This window comes from Macaca mulatta, chromosome 11, assembly GCF_049350105.2.
Source record: "Macaca mulatta isolate MMU2019108-1 chromosome 11, T2T-MMU8v2.0, whole genome shotgun sequence".
Taxonomy (NCBI): Eukaryota; Metazoa; Chordata; class Mammalia; order Primates; family Cercopithecidae; genus Macaca; species Macaca mulatta.
In genome coordinates this window covers 104,201,613-104,218,228 of record NC_133416.1, presented here as the reverse complement: position 1 = coordinate 104,218,228, position 16,616 = coordinate 104,201,613, and the positions used below count along the sequence as shown (strand labels likewise).

Sequence of the window (16,616 nt, the reverse complement as noted above, 5' to 3'; positions counted from 1 at the left end):
AAATAAAAGATGCTGCACATCACTTGGTTTCTAATAACATGCCACAGCTTCGATGCAACATTATGGGGTTGTAGTATCTAAATGGTTTGGTGCGTGCTTCCTGTCTACTACTGTAATAAAGACTGCATTAGGTTTGCTTTATGTGTATGACTTGACTTTAAATAAGAACAGCTGAACTCATTTTAAACTAGAGAAAAGGTAGGAATTATGTTTGAGGGAATAACCCTTTATGTGATGAACTAATGAATATTTTTTCTTTCTAATTTTCTTTTCCTTTTTTCTTTTTTGAGACGGAGTCTCGCTTTGTCGCCCAGGCTGGAGTGCAGTGGCACGATCTCCGCTCACTGCAAGCTCCGCCTCCCGGGTTCCCGCCATTCTCCTGCCTCAGCCTCCCGAGTAGCTGGGACTACAGGCGCCCGCCACCACGCCTGGCTAATTTTTTGTATTTATTTTAGTAGAGGCAGGGTTTCACCATGTTAGCCAGGATGGTCTCTGTCTCCTGACTTCGTGATCTGCCCGCCTCGGCCTCCCAAAGTGTTGGAATTACAGGCGTGAGCCACCGCACCCGGCCACTTTCTAATTTTCATGAGTCTAGACACATCTTTTATGAGGAAAAGAATGCTTTCTCATTGTTAATTTGACAGCTGGAAATTTTTACTCTGGTTCACCTGGACGTTAATCACTGTTTAGCTTGTGAGGAGGGAGAGAATTGTCTCGGAGAAACTATTTTTGAAGGCTGACTAATAATGGTCTGAGTGACTCATGATGCAGGAAGGTATGTATTAAGCAGATTGTTGAAACAGAAAAAAAAAAAAGTTGTTTGATGTACTTCCTCCCCTCTGCCAAAGTGTAGACAAGAAAAGGGATTCTTGAGTGCTAGTAAAATTCTGTTTTTTCATCTGGGTGCTGGTTATTGAGTTCAATTTTAATAAATTCATTAAGCCATGCACTTAGGATTTGTGCAATTTTCTTCACATGTTCTACTTCAGTACTTTTTAAAAACTATAGCACTCCCTCTTCATCTGGAGGATGAATAGACCTATGTGTGTATATACACACAGGCACACATACATGCTTCCTCTTCATGCAAAGGGTTTATATTTCTAAAAGCAGCTTTTTATTTTATTATATATTTTTAAATTTTAATAGAACAAGGTCTCGTTATGTTGCCCAGGCTTGTCTCAAACTCCTGGACTCAAGCAATCCTCCCGCCTCAGCTTCCCAAAGTGCTGGGATTACAGTCATGAGCCACTGTGCCTAGACTTATCTTCTATTAGACTATAAATTCTCTCTTTTTCATTAGAATTTAGGGCAAATGTCTTATTTAGTTTGTACTCTCTATTGGAGCCAGCACATAGAAAATACTTCATAAATATACGCTGAATGAGTGAGCAAAAGAACATATAAGTCAGGGGTTCCCAACTCCCGAGCTGTGGACTGGTATTGGTCCATGGCCTGTTAGGAACCAGGCTGCATAGCAGGAGGTGAGTGGAAGAGGAGCAAGCATTTCCACCTGAGCTCCATTTCCTGTCAGATCCACGGCATTAGATTCTCAGAGGAGCATGAACCCTACTGTGAACTGTGCATGCGAGGAATCTAGGTTGCGCACTCCTTATGAGGATCTAATGCCTGATGATCTGAGGTGGAACAGTTTCATTCTGGAACCATCCCCACCCTGGTCTGTGGAAAAATAGTCTTCCACAAAACTGGTTCCTGGTGCCAAAAACATTGGGGCCTGCTGATATAAATGACAAAACTAAAGACATTAGAAATAAATTTTAGTGACTCAGAGTAGAAATATAGTAAATTAGTATTCTCTACATTGCAAACGATAAATTATGTTCATGTCTATCTTAGTTGTTGGCCAGGTTCAATAGGCAGTTTGGATTTCATAATCCTGGTTAAATATTTTTATTTTTTATTTTATAATTTATTTTTATTTTTATTTTATTATTATTTTTTGAGATGGAGTCTTGTTCTGTCACCCAGACTGGAGTGCAGCGTTGCAATCTCAGCTCACTACAACCTCTGCCTCCAGGTTCAAGCAATTCTCCTGCCTCAGCCTCCGGAGTAGCTGGGATTATAGGTGCGTGCCACCACCACACCCGGCTAATTTTTGTATTTTTAGTAGAGACGGGGTTTCACCATGTTGGACAAGCTGGTCTCGAACTCCTGACCTTGTGATCTGCCTGCGTTGGCCTCCCAAAGTGCTGGGATTACCGGCATCAGCCACTGCACCCAGTCAGTAATGCTGGTTAAGTATTAAATATACTGTTTGACCAACCAAACCAGCCTATTCCTCAATATTACCATATAAATATCAAGAAGAGTAAGGTCTCTGTGACTTAGCAATAGGCTTTAAGGAGTGTTGGAACCAAACTACTGTAGGGTTAGAAGGGCTTAGTGCTGGAGTGGAGGACACAGCACAGCACCACCCTCCATGTAGAATCTGCATGTATGCCATGATAGAGAGACCTGATATGATATGTGTCCAGTTTAGTTAGCCTGTAAGGTTTTTTTAGTCATTGTCTTAAAATAATTGGTACTTGTACTATTAAGGAACCAACAGAACAAGTTATGACCTTTACTATTGTTTTCTATTCTATTAGGTTTTAGAAAGTCCCTCTGGAATAATGTATATTATACCATGATTTCAAAAGTGAGGTGGGGTGATAATACATTAGTTATTCATTTATGTATAACAAGTTACTCCAAACCGTAATGGCTCAAAACAACCATAAACATTTATCTTCCATAGTTTCTGTGAGTCTAAAACTTAGGCGCAATTTTGCTGAGCAAATGAAGGTTCCAGAAAGGTTAAGTCACTTGCTCAAAGTTATACTGCTAATAAGTAGTCAGGCTAGGATTTCAACCAGTTTCTAATGACCAGCAGTGACACTGGTGATCAGGATATCAGTTAGGAAGCTATAGCAATAGCCCAAGTAAAAAATAACTTGGGGAAGTTCCAACTTATAGTACAGGTAGCAGAAGTGGACATATTTTGGCAGTTGGTTGTGAGGCCACCTTGAGAGCCAGATAAGAGGGTGTCTGGCTCAAGGCACAGTGCTTTAGAAGGCTGTGTTCTGGCCACTGCTCTCCTCCCCACAGAACCAGGTCCATAGGTCTAAGGGGACTGAACTGCCTGGAGCCCACACTCTGCCTTTTTTAAACTCAGGTACCTAAATTCCTGGAATTCGCTGCCCAGACTGCCACAGGATTCTTAGATTTTCCCTGCAGAGGCCAGACTTGCTATTTGTACACACAACTCTGAGGCCTGAGGAGTAGCCAAGGGTGGCTGTTGGCCAAGGGTTTGAACAGAGTTTAACATTGGGAGAATGGTAGGAGGTCCACATGCCTGGGTAGGCCTCACAGTGCTGGAAGGAGCCAGTGGTAAAAAGAGAAAGAAAACAGGCCACAGCTGGGGGCCATCTCTCCTCAGGTAGCCTAGTCCTCTGCAGAATACCAAGGAATGTGAGAATCTTACATTATAATCTGACCTTCTAGGTCATTATGCAGTGCATTTGTCAAATTAGGAGGACTGAATACATTTTAGTTAAAATAATTAGAGCTTCCTTTGTAACTTTTAAGCATTCGGATATACACTTTATAGTGCCTCTTGTTTGTACCCTGGTTGATCCAGTGGGATCATATTGGAGATGTATTTTCCTGACCATATTGTTGACTAGTTAATTCCCAAATTTGCACACTGTGAACTCCTAGAAATACTGGATAAATATAACAAATATTCCTTTAAATTACAGCTAAGCTTGTAAGAAAGAAAAATAAATCCCCAATGAAAGAAAGGAAGAAATAAAATCAAAGGTGGTGAGCATATGAGCTAGTACTGCAGCTTCACTGGATGAAGCTTTTGGTTTTGTTAACCCAAGAGCCTAGGTTTTAGTGCCTTGAGCCCTGGTACAACAGAGGTTGCAAGTTAGAATTGAGGTCTTTGCATAAAGCTGAGATCCTCAAGAGGCTGTAAGATAGGTAGAATAATGGCTCCCCAAAGACATCCAAATCCCAATCCCTAGAACCTGTGAATATGTTATCACACATGGCAAAAAGGAATTAAGATTACAGATGGAATGAAAGTTGCTAATCAGTTGACCAGATAATAAGGAGATTATCCTGGGTCATTCTGGTGGTCCCAATGTCATCACAAGCGTTCTCAAAAGTGAAAGGGAAAGACCAAAGAGGTCAGAGTCGTGGGATGTGACTCTGATGTAAACCATCATTGTTGGGTTTGAAGATGGAATGAGGTCACCAGCTAGGGAATGAGAGCTAGAGGCTGGAAAACGTAAGGAAATGTATTCTCCCCTGGCATCCAGAAGGAACCAGCACTGTCAATACCTGGTTTTAGCCCAATTAGACACATTTTGGATCTGTGATCTGTAGAACTATTAGATAACTGTGGTGTTTGAAGCCAAATAGTTCATGCTAATTTATGACCACAGCAATGGGAAACTAATATAGATTTGATCCTCACAAGAAAGGAAAGAAGAAAGAAAGAAAAGAAAGAAAGAAAAGAAAGAAAGAAAGAAAGAAAGAAAGAAAGAAAGAAAGAAAGAAAGAAAGAAAGAAAGAAAGAAAAAAGAAAAGAAAAGAAAAGAAAGAGAGAGGGAGGAAGGAACAAGAGAGAGGGAGAAGAGAGAGGGAGGTAGGAAGAAGAGAGAGGGAGAAGAGAGAGGGAGGAGGGAAAGAAGGAAGGAGGGAAGGAGGAGGAGGAAGGAAGGAAAAAAAAGAAGAAGGAAGGAAGAAAAAGAAGAAGAAGGAAGAGGAGGAGGAGGGAGAAGAGGAGGAGAAGAACAATTCAGCATAAACCAGATTGAGCAGACACAATAAACAGCAAGATCAATATCCCAAAAGTATCGTATTATAGAAAAATATGACAGGGAAAGAAAATTAGTATGTTTTAAATGATTGGCTGCATAAAATAAATAATCCGAACACCAGACAAGAGGCTGTGAGAAAAAAATGGGCAGATTTAGTGGAGAAGCAAATAGAAATTCCAGAAATAAAAAGTGAAGCCTTTGAAACAAAAAATTCTATGAATAGATTAAATAGCAGTTTTGATAGACTAAAAAAGAAAATCATCAAACTGAAAGATAAATTAGAAATCACTATCCAGAATGCAGCCTGACAGGGGAGAAAAGGATGGAAAATAAAAGAAAGATTAAGAAACAGAGGGCTGGTGCAGTGGCTCATGTCTGTAATCCCAGCACTTCGCGAGGCTTAGGCAGGTGGATCACCTGAGGTCAGGAGTTGGAGACCAGCCCTGCCAACATGGTGAAACCCTGTCTCTACTAAAAATACAAAAACTATCCAGGTGTGGTGGCACACACCTGTAATCCCAGCTACTCTGGAGGCTGAGGCAGGAGGATTGCTTTACCCTGGGAGGCGGAGGTTGCCACGAGCCGAGATCGTGCCCACTGCACTCCAGTCTGGGTGACAGAGTGAAACTCTGTCTCAAAAAAAAAAAAAAAAAAAAGAGAGAGAGAATACAATGAGAAGATCCAAAACATATGTAATAAGAGTCCCCAGAAGAGAGACTAGAGTGAATGGGGGAGAAAGAATATTTGGAGAGCTTATTGTATATGTCTTAACTCCAACAACCATATCAATTAGAGACTAACGAAGAAAATGAGATGGTAACAGTCTCTTGACATGCATGATTAAATTAAATAAAAAACCACAAATTGAATAATTATGCTCATTCTTTTCTATATTGCATACTGTGTGTTTATTCCCTGTCAAAGTATAATTTTCAAAAGTTAAAAACATGATACTTTTTAAAACATAAAATAAATATGGGTTAAAAGTTTTATTCAGCTCATTAATTAGTGAACTTGTAAATGGCAAGGTTTATTGAAAGAGCATATTTTAAGCATTAAAATAATGATAGTAGGTTAGACACAAAAGCTACAATAAATGATAACTTTTGGGTTGTATTCACATCGCTTGCATCTCTTTGGGACAAAATTTGTTTATATTATTACTGAAAAAGAATCACTTGAATTGTCATCAGTTTTTTTACCTCTGTCCTTAAAGAGATGTAAGATTTCCTAATTAATAGCAAATAAAATGTCAAACAAAAGTTTGGGAATCAGGTAGCCCCCCTTGTAATGGTTAACTTTACGTGTCAACTTGGCTAGGCTCTGGTACAAAGATATTTGGTCAAACATTAGTGTAGATGTTGCTGTGAAGGTGTTTTTAGATGAGATTAACAATTAAATCAAAAGTCTTTCAGTGAAGCAGATTTTTCTACATGAGTGGATCTCATCTAATTGGTTGAAGGCCATCAAAGAAAAGACTGAGATTGCCCAGGGAAGAGGGAATTCTGCCTCCAGATTGCCTTTGGGTTTGAGTTGCAGTGTGAACTCTTCCCTGGGTCTCCGGACTGCCAATCTGCTCTGTAGATTTCAGGTTCATCAGTCCTCACAATTGCATGAGCTAATTTTCTCTCTCTCACTCTCTCATATATATACACACACATACATATATATACACACACACACATACACACACACACACACACGCACACACACAGTTATGAACGATATAACATTTTGGTCAATGATGAACTGCATACACAATGATATTTCCATAAGATTATAAGGGAGCTGAAAAATTCCTATCCGCAAGTTATATTGTAGCCATTGTAACATCATAGGGCAACACATTACTCATATGTTTGTGGCAATGTGGTGGTGCTGGTGTAAACAAATGTAGTGCCCTGCCAGTAGTATAAAAGCACATGCAATTCTATACAGTGCATAATACTTGATAATGAATATGTTGCTAATTTACGTATTTACTATGGTATACTTTTCATTGTTATTTTAGAGTGTACACCTTCTACTAAAAAAGAAAAGTGAACTGTAAAACAGCCTCTGGTAGGTATTTCAGGAGGTATTCCAGAAGAAAGTGTTATCACAGGAGATAACAGTTCAATGCGTGTTATTGCCCCTGAAGATCTTTCAGACGAACAAGAGGAGGAGTTGGGAGACAGTGATATTGATGATCCTGATCCTGTGTAGGCCTAGAATAATGTGTATGTTTGTGTCTTAGTTTTAAACAAAAGAGTTTAAAAAGTAAAAGAAAAAATTAAAAATAAAAGCTTATAGGATAAGGATACAAGGAAAGAAAATATTTTTGCACAGCTGTATAATGTATCTGTGTTTTAATCTATGTGTTATCACAAAAGAGCCAAAAAGCTAAAAAAAAAAAAAAAAGAAGTCTAAAAAGTACAAAAATTAGTCAGCTAAGGTTAATTTATCATTGAAGAAAGAAAAATATTTTTTAGAAACTTAGTGTAGCCTTAGTGTACAGTGTTGATAAAGTCTATAGAAGTGTACAGTAATGTCCCAGGCCTTCATATTCACTTCCCGCTCACTCAGTGACTCATCGAGAGCAAGCTCTAGTCCTGCAAGTTCTGTTCATGGGAAGTGCCCTATAACAGGCATACCATTTTTTATCTTTTATATCACATTTTTACTGTACCTTTTCTATGTATATATACATTTAGATACACAAGTACTTACCATTATGTTACAATTGCCTACAGTATTCAGTACAGCAGGCTGTGCAGGTTTGTAGCCTCAGAGCAATAGGCTATACCACATAGCCTAGGTGTGTAGTAGGCTATACCATCTAAGTTTGTCTACATACATTCAGTGATGGAACTGGCTAATGATGCATTTCTCAAGATGTTCTAAGCATTGCATGACTGTATACACACTCACATCCTATTGGTTCTGTTTCTGTGGACAACACTCACTAGTACATCCTTCCCTCAGCAAGTTAGACAATGCCAAGTACTAAACTGAAAGGATTTCCAGAAATCCATTTTGCGTATTTCAACACTTCAGATAATTCTTAACACTCTACAGGGTTAGAAAGGCTCCCAATAAATTCCATTTAAATATTTATTAACACCAAAATTAGCCCTTTGTTGTAATTTTGAGTCAGTCTCATAGTAACTTTAAAGAGAATTTTACTTGAATTGGTAGTAAGAAATAATATGATTGGACTACTTAACTAAAATTGGTATAGCTAATGTATAATAGGCTACTTCCATCCTATCATAACAATTAACACCAATACCACAACCCTAGTGTGCCTTTGCAAAGATTACAACATCTTCCCTGCTCACTTACAGTCCAACCTCCCTATTGCAGCCAGTGTGATCTTAAATGCAAATCTGACCTTGTCACTCTTTGGCTTCAAATCCTTCTGTAGCTCCCAAGTCTCCTTCTCATGGCCTACTCAGTACTTTGTGAGCAGATATACCTCCACCCTCTTCTCTCACAACTCCTACACTATCACCCTAGGTTTATTCTCTAGCCAAAGTGAACTTCCCATTTCTTGAAGTTCCAGTGCAATGAACTAAGTTTTTATGTTCTTCCAAAATTCGTATGCTGAAATCCTAACTCCCAAGGCAATGGCACTAGGAGGTGGGGCTCATGGGAAGTGATTAAGTCATAAAGGTAGAACCAACATGATTGGATTAATGCCCTTAAAAAAGAGACCCTAGAGAGCTAAGTAGTCCCTTCCACCAAGTGAGGACACAGCTAAAAGGTCCCATCTATGAACCAGAAAACAGGCTCTTACCAGACACTGAATCTGCTGCACTTTGATCTTGGACTTCCCAGCCTTCAGAACTGTGAGAAATCAATTTCTGTTGTTTACAAGCTACCCAGTTTATGGTATTTTTTCATAGCAACCTGAATAGACTAATATAAAAACCCACACTCACTTTGCCTTTAGGTCTCCAGATATACTATTCTGCAGGCTTAGGATATTTTCCTCCAGTTTCACCAGGTTATTTCTTATTTATGTATCTGGTATTGGTTTAAAAATCGGTTGTTTTAGCCCAAGTTTCCTAGACAACAGAGCCTAAGGCATGAAATCAGTGTGATGCTTTATGAAGGGGGCAGGTGTGTGTAATCTGAGGCAAGCAAGTGTGAGAAAAAATTGAGAGAAGCAAGAAAGGATGTGAAATGTGTTACCACACTTGCCACTGCTTCATGATGAGCCTTGAAGAGATACGTAAGTTTTCTCATCAGATGTTGGGTACTCAGAACTTCTCAGGGTAACTGTACAGAGAAACCATGCCTCAGAATGGGAGGAATGGAGAAATGGAATCGATTTGCCCTGATCCTTCCTGTCTCTTGTTTCCCACTGGACAGAATTCATCCATGTGGAGTTAAATCCTTTACTCCTCAAGGCCATGCCATCTGATCCTTCCTGCAGCCTCTCAGGATACCAGATCCTACACCCAACAGTATAGCGTGTAAGGAATCAAAATTAGCACCTTGGCATAAGGATTATTTTGAGCTGAAGATATTTGATATTCAACAGATACAGAAAGAAGCCTTCCTGGAGCTTCCTTTATTTGACTGAAAGTAGAAATTTCTGAGAAATGAGGAGCTGCCATAAATCTCTCTCATGAAAGTTTTATGTCCAAGAAGAAGATGGAAAGTCAGTGCCGAGAGGTGGCCCCACACAAACAAATGTTGCTCCATGAGTTTTCCCCGTACATTTATCTTCCCATAGTTTGCCACCGCTGGAAGCCTAAAACCTTTTCCTTTGTCTTGTCACCTCTCTATAGATTTACTCTTCTTCATTAAGATGCCATATATACCCACATTCTAACCATATCTGTTCTGTGGGGGGCAGGCCTATACAATCATGCTCCCAAAGTCCAAGGAGGCTGAGAGGCCAACCAAAGAGGCTGACCTATCCATTTTCTCAGAAAGAAACATTTAATAAGGACTTACAAACAGAAGCCATGTCTGTGTCTTGGCCGGCTTCAAGACAAGATGGGGTGAATCCCTGTGCCATCACCCCCAAACCTGGAGCTTATATAGCATAGGAAAGGGGTGACTCTGAAGGGATGTGTGGGACAATTAAAATGTGATAACATTAAGGTTGTCTGACCTAAGGGCAAGGTAACACAAGGAACAATAGATAAACTAGAAATCTTAGAGACCTTCGAGGAACTGGGATTAATCAGAAGTGAACACAGCAGATTAGCATCCAAGATGCTTTTGCCTCCACCATCTTTTAGTGACTCATCACTGTGTGTCTCCTATATGTATTCACACTACAGGCATTCATAAATTTTGTTATTTTTCTCTTGTTAGTCTGTCTTTTGTCAGTCTAATTTGCAGGGCCCAAGCCCGTGGAGAACATAGGAGGAAAGGAGAATTTTTTTTTTTCTTTCCCTAAGTGTTCCCAAAGTGAGTGGTAAAATGTGTTGATTTGGGTCCTCTGAGAAGCAGACATCAAGACTGGATTAGAGGCCTGGCGCCATGGCTCGCGCCTATAATCTCAGCACTTTAGGAGGCCAAGGAGGGCAGATTGATTTGAGCCCAGGTGTTTGAAACCAGCCTGGGCAACATAGCAAAACTCTATCTCTATAAAAATTACAAAAGTTTAGCCTGGCATGGTGGTGCATGCCTGTAGTCCCAGGTACTTTAGAGTCTGAGATGGGAGGATCAATTGAGCCCAGGAGCTCCAGGCTGCTGCGAGCTCTGATCACGCCACTGCACTCCAGTCTGGGTGACAGAGCAAGACCCCATCTAAAAAAATATACTGGATTAGATATCCAAGATATCCAAGAGATTTACTTGGTGAAACAACTACAAGGGAGAAAGGGGAAGGACCTTAAGAAAGCAGGGAATGTCAAACCGTGATAGAGTCAGGGAAGGAAGTTCCCTGGGGCACTAGGCTGATAGGGAAGCCTATGCCCAAGTCACCCCACAGAAGGGTCCCACATCTCACAGATATGGGTCTGCTTTGCTATCCCTGCACCACTTAGTCCCGGGCTGGGCACAGACTGGGGAGGCAGGCATCAGCATTAACACAGTGGGGTTTTGGAATACAGAAGCTGGGGTCATGTCACTTCCATTCCCCTCAGCCTGAGATCTGAGTGGTGCATTTCCTGGTCACCACAAAGAGCTGCAATCTCTAGGTGAGTGGCAGAGGCCAAGAGGGAGGGCCTGGCACTCTCAGGACCACTAAGTGGTGGGTCCCTGGCGTTGGCAGCACAGTCCAGGGTAAAGACTGAGAGAACCTGAGGTGGCAGGTGATTCCTCTAGGAGGCCTGCCCTCATGCATACTAACCTTTCATCCTAAGTTAGGGGCTCCTAGTTTGTGCTGTGATTCTTCTATCAAAGTATTATTACACTTTGTTGTAATTGTGTATTTGTTAGCAGTCATTCCTGATAGTATAAGCTGTAAGGGGGTAGGGGCCATATCTGTCTTGTCCATGGTCCTCAGAAGGGGTACACCAAAGAGAGTTGAACAGATGAGAGGCAGAATCTCTGGTTTCTGTCACTCACACTTTAAAGACCGTGCAATGATCTGCAAACTGTTTTATACCTAACATTCTCTGTCTTTAAAATGAGTCACCTTTAGAGGCTATGAGGTATAAGATTATAAAAACATGTGCAACGGAATTTCTGTATTCTCAGAATTTTTACTAAGCCCCAAAGATAAGAGTAGTCATTAATCACATTCGATTCCATTCCCACTCTAAAGAATGCAGAAAAAGAGCTTCTCATCACCCCCTTCCAAGACTTGCCAAAAAATGGCATAAAGGCCCTCCCACCTCACTCGTTCCTGCCACCCCACACATCCTATGCAAGCAAATGAGAGCTCATTTAATAAGGGAATTTATTGGAAGTGGAGTGCTATGGCTTTTTGTTCTTCTCTTGTCTCTCCATGGGTTGGGGGTGATGGAGAAGAGTGTTCTCTCTGCAAATTGAGGGCTCTAGAGAGTAGCACAGTAGAGATCAGAGTGCTGGCAATAGGGTAAGACTGTAGTCACTTGTCAGCTTCATCTGGGGCCATCAGGTGTGGGCAGAGATATTGGGAAGAAGGATTTTTTTTATCTCTTGGGGCTATATGTAAACATGGAGTGTGTACTCCCTGCCTGCAGATTTCTGAAGGTGGAAGGCTGCCCAGGGCAAGGACAGAAGGCAGTGGTGTGGGCAACCTGCACACTCGGTGTTTGGTGGGATAGGATGCCACAGAAGGGACACCAGCTCTGAGCATCTTGAAGGAATCCCACTCAAGAGGGCAGCCTTCTGTAGCGAGGGGACCCCACAGTAAGAGGCTATGGGTGTATCACAGGGCAGGGATGTAGAAGCTGAGGAGGGATTGCAGGACGTCAGCTGGAAGTGCACTGTTCCTTTCAGAAGACATGCCCATGTCCCAGCACAGTTTCCGATGGACCCAAAGATCCTCCCTGGCTCTCTTAGGACCATTGGTTTGGGGGCACCTAGGAGTGCGATGAAGACCAGGGAGAGTCCATGGGAGGGATCCACATCTGGGGAGCCACTCAGAGGGCACAAGCAAGCTCTAAGGGCATATGTCATGTGAGACTTCCACCCTTATCTCATGTGGCTTGTGTCCTCCTGGGCCTCACAAATGGAAAAAAAAAAATTTGTGTTGGATGTAAGATTGAAATTTTGATTTATACTGGACTGGACCTCATAATACATGGAAGTAAATCTCAACTCCCAAAATGGGATATTGAAAGTGACTAAAAAACATTATGAGGATCCTGGCAAGAAAATATCCACAGTAAAGACGGGAGATTGGACAGAGCTCATCCAAAGGTAGCGGCTGGAGTAAAATAACAGGTTAGAAGGATAAGAGAATAGTGAGAAAAATAAAATATTTAAACAAATGAAATCACTATGCAAATTTCCATTCTAGCTGTCAGAAAATAACTTCCTATTGCATTTGAAAAACACATTTAAAAAATTATATATGTTTCTATTCTTGTCGTCTGCAAAGATTTTCAGAATAGAATCTTTTGAAGTTGTAGAGTTTTGATAAGGTACTTTGGGGTTTGCTCTGTAGAATTTATAGACTTATTTTAAATTTGACTGAGAACAGCATCTCTAAATGGTCCTTGTGCAGCAAAACCAAACTCATATTTAAAATCTACATGTCACACTAAAGTAACAGCCAAGCCAAAATTAAAAATCGTATTTCAGTATGCAATCTTAGGTGAATGACCCCATCATTAAGGAGTAGACTTGGCTGCAGTTGCATCCAGCACACGGCAGGATCACTGTCACCTGTCCTCCCCACTGCAGGTTGATTTCTGCCTACTGCATGCCCTGTGTAATTCCAACACTCTGGGATTGAAATGTAGTTTAGCATTTTTATGTCACCTTTGACTCACAGTCTCTATGACTCTCAATCGGTTCGGTTTACGGTTCATCCTTCCTCATTCAGGCTCTTCCCTGACTCACCCTAAACATGGATCAGCCATGTGTCTGTTTCTCACAGACGGTATCTGCGTGTAGCAGAGGAAGGGGGCTTTATGCCGCTCTGTTGCTTCTCATCTGTTGCCCCTCCAGGCTCTTCCTTTTTCCATTGGCCTTCTCCATGGGTCTCCCCAAGAAATTAATTTCCCTTTACCTTGTCCTATAAAACAATTTAGACTACCACCTCCCACTTGCTCAGGGCTTCCACTTTTCTATACATAAGGTGTTCTGTCAATAATGACCATTTTGTCCAAAACTTCACCCTTGAGCAGCACTAAGAACTGTTAGAGGCTTGCAACTTCAGCCTCTTTCTCTTTTCTCTGCTACCAGTCTCTAAAATCATTCAGCTGAAGCAAAACATTTAGAGCTAATGGGAAAATAATGGATAAGCCGCTTCCCTCCTCCACCCTCCCTAGCTTCCTGGAGAGGTTGGTGAGGGGGCACGGTGCCCCCATTGTTTGGGATGCGTCTTTAGGAGACCTCAAAGGGGAAGGGAACAATCTATTTGTTTACCCACTAGGTAAACTAATCTTCCCACTCCCACACTTTTGAAAGCAGATAATGCTAAGACAATTTTGGTTTTAAGTAACACGTTTTCGTCCTCTTCATTTCACATTTGTCACTTGAACTATTCCACATACATTTAATAAAGAAGTCTATGCTAATCATTAATTATGATACCAATATACCCATTGTATTTTATTCTAATGTAACTCACTCTTGTGGATTTCAAAGAATTTCCCTAGATTTAATTAATCCTCAGCTTTGCTAATGAAAAGCATTGCTTCTAACTGGCATGAGTGTGGGTTTCTAATCTGTTCCTTAAGGTCACCTCATTTTTCATGAAAATGTACATTTATAATTTAACATTGCAGATCTTTCACATTCCCTATTAAGCAATTATTTTGATTACTTTATTATCTTTCTTTTTTTTCCTAGGCTGTGTAGGTTGGTTTCTGCCTATCATGAGCCAAGTATAATTCTAAGATTCTCTTTTACTTCCTTTATTAGCATGATCTGCATTAGCAAGGGATTCATTTTCATTCTGAAGATTGAAAACAATTTCATTATCTGATAAAAATTATCTTCTCATATGCTATAAGAGGCAATTCTCGTCATTTATGGTCTCATTAGGTATTTCATCTACCCAATACATCTCCTCAATATTTCTTCCCGGAAATAATCAACTTGTGGCTCAACTAACAATATTTTGGACTAGGGATCCTTGTTTTTGTCTTCCTTCTCTCTTTTTTCCTGTGCTTCCCCCCCACCCCGCCCCACCAATATAGTTACTGCATCATCTCCCATGAATCCTTGCTATTTCCCTGTCTTCCTAAAACATTTTGTGGAGGTTTCATGTTAACATCTATCTGCATTGTTGTATTGTGAATTGTAAGTTTACATTTTTGTTGCCTTTAATATACTATCAGCATCTTAAGGTATGGGCCACAGCTTATGGATCTTTGTGTTTTTAGAGCCTGGCACTATGTCTAATATAGAGCAAACCTCCAAAAATGCATATTGAATAAACAAAGGACTAAATACACATGCATGCTCATTTTTATCAGAGTGTAGTTTTAATTTACTGGAGAATTTATTCTTTTCAAAACATAGGGAGAGTAGGGAAGCCAAAGCAACTTGACAAAGAAATAGATCAGCTGGACAAATTGAGAGCAAGCTGAGAAGATATACAGACCTTGAACTCACAGAAAAGGTAGTAGTTAAACTGTCCTACTGGGAGCTAAAGCACCTATGAAGCTGCAGAAGGCCAGTTGATCAACAGCAAAATCTCAAAGCAATATCTAGAGTATTTGTATATATCATAAGAAATTAGATGGGGCAAGATCCAAGTTTGAACTGGAGGCTTCTGTGCAAGCAAGACATTGAATCATGACTACTTCTTCTCACCAAATTTCCAAAGGCTGACAGATATTGCTGAAAAATTCCTCAGTCTGTTGTCATACTCTTGATTTATTTCTCAGTTTTATCATCCCTAGAGGAGGAAAAAAGAGTAATACCTTGAATTTCATATAATTTTCCTCATTTCAGAAAGTGCATACTTCATTTCACCTCACCTGTTAAACAAAAATTATGCTCCTGCGCTAGTCCCCAACAGACCTGACCAAACCACGGTGGAGTCACTCATGCTGAATGCCACATCATCAAACCAAAACTTTTAAAAAGCAGAGATCCCAAAACAGAATAGAACAATTTTTCCTGAACACAGAAGATTCCAGTTTACCTGAGTCAGTGTAATAGGGAAGTCCCTCTGTTTTAACTCTTACAAAAAAGCAACCTGATATTAACCAATCAGGTTTTCTTTTCTATTCTTCTGTTTCCTTGTTCCTACCTTATAAAACCCACTGTTGTGCCATTGTCCAGTAGGAGATCTCATACTGTTCTGCAGAATGGAGGCTGTCCCTGATTCACGACTTGCAAATAAAAGCAAATTAGATCTATAAATAACTTTGTTGGAATTTTGTCTTTTGACACTATATGCATATTAGAAATGTAAAGAATGTTGACATACCATACTGTGGAATTGAGATCAGTTCCATGGGAGTGTCAATGTGCCCCTACTGGCTGCTTGGAGCTGGATCCATTTTAAGGAAGCAGAGTTCCCCAGAGGATTTTGATCATGTTAAGTTTAAAATTCTATTAAACTTCTAAATGGAGACGTTAAGTAGGCAGGTGGCTCAGGAATTTGGAGATAGGAGAGCACTCTGGGTTGGAGATAAAAGACTGGAGGATTTTGGCATATAAATGGTACTGGATAGGGTTATCTTGAGTGGGAGTATGGAGAAGACAAAAGAGAACATATGCTATGGAGAAGCGAATTTTTTGATTAAAGTCAGGTAATCTTTGAAGTCTTCGGTCAGCAAATCATAGCCCCCAGGTTAAATTTGGACCACTGCCTGGTTTTTGTTCAGTTCCTGAGCTAAGAATAATTTCATATTTTTTTACGGTAGGGAGAAAAATGTAAATAATAATATTTCATGGCACATGAAAATTATAAGAAATTCAAATTGATTTTTAAAAGTTTTATTGGAACACATCTATGCTTTTTGTTTATATGTTGTGTATGGTTGCTTTTGCACTGTAATGGCAGAGTTGACTATTTGCAATAGAGACACAAAGCTAGAAGATTTACTATCTCACCCTTTATAGAAAAAGTTTGAAGACCCATGTATTGTGTGAGAATGTATCTTGGAACTGCTGTGACCACTGTTGCTGCCAGCAGGAAAACTAGACTGAAGACAAAATGTCACAAGAAAGAGGGTTGCTGAGCTAACTGCTGAGAAATGAATGACAGCTCAGATGTGAATCATG

The 16,616-nt window shown here is 40.3% G+C and overlaps 1 protein-coding gene across 2 annotated transcripts in view; it reads right to left on the bottom strand.

Moving 5' to 3' along the window:
• Positions 1-14,851: 14,851 nt before the first annotated feature.
• Positions 14,852-16,616, bottom strand: part of CFAP54 (cilia and flagella associated protein 54) — a 391,130-nt gene continuing 389,365 nt past the window's right edge. For both annotated transcript variants that reach the window (XM_015152488.3, XM_077954781.1), the window contains one exon: positions 14,852-15,279. The gene's annotated coding sequence lies outside the window, so the exon portion shown is untranslated. The remainder of the gene's footprint in view (positions 15,280-16,616) is intronic.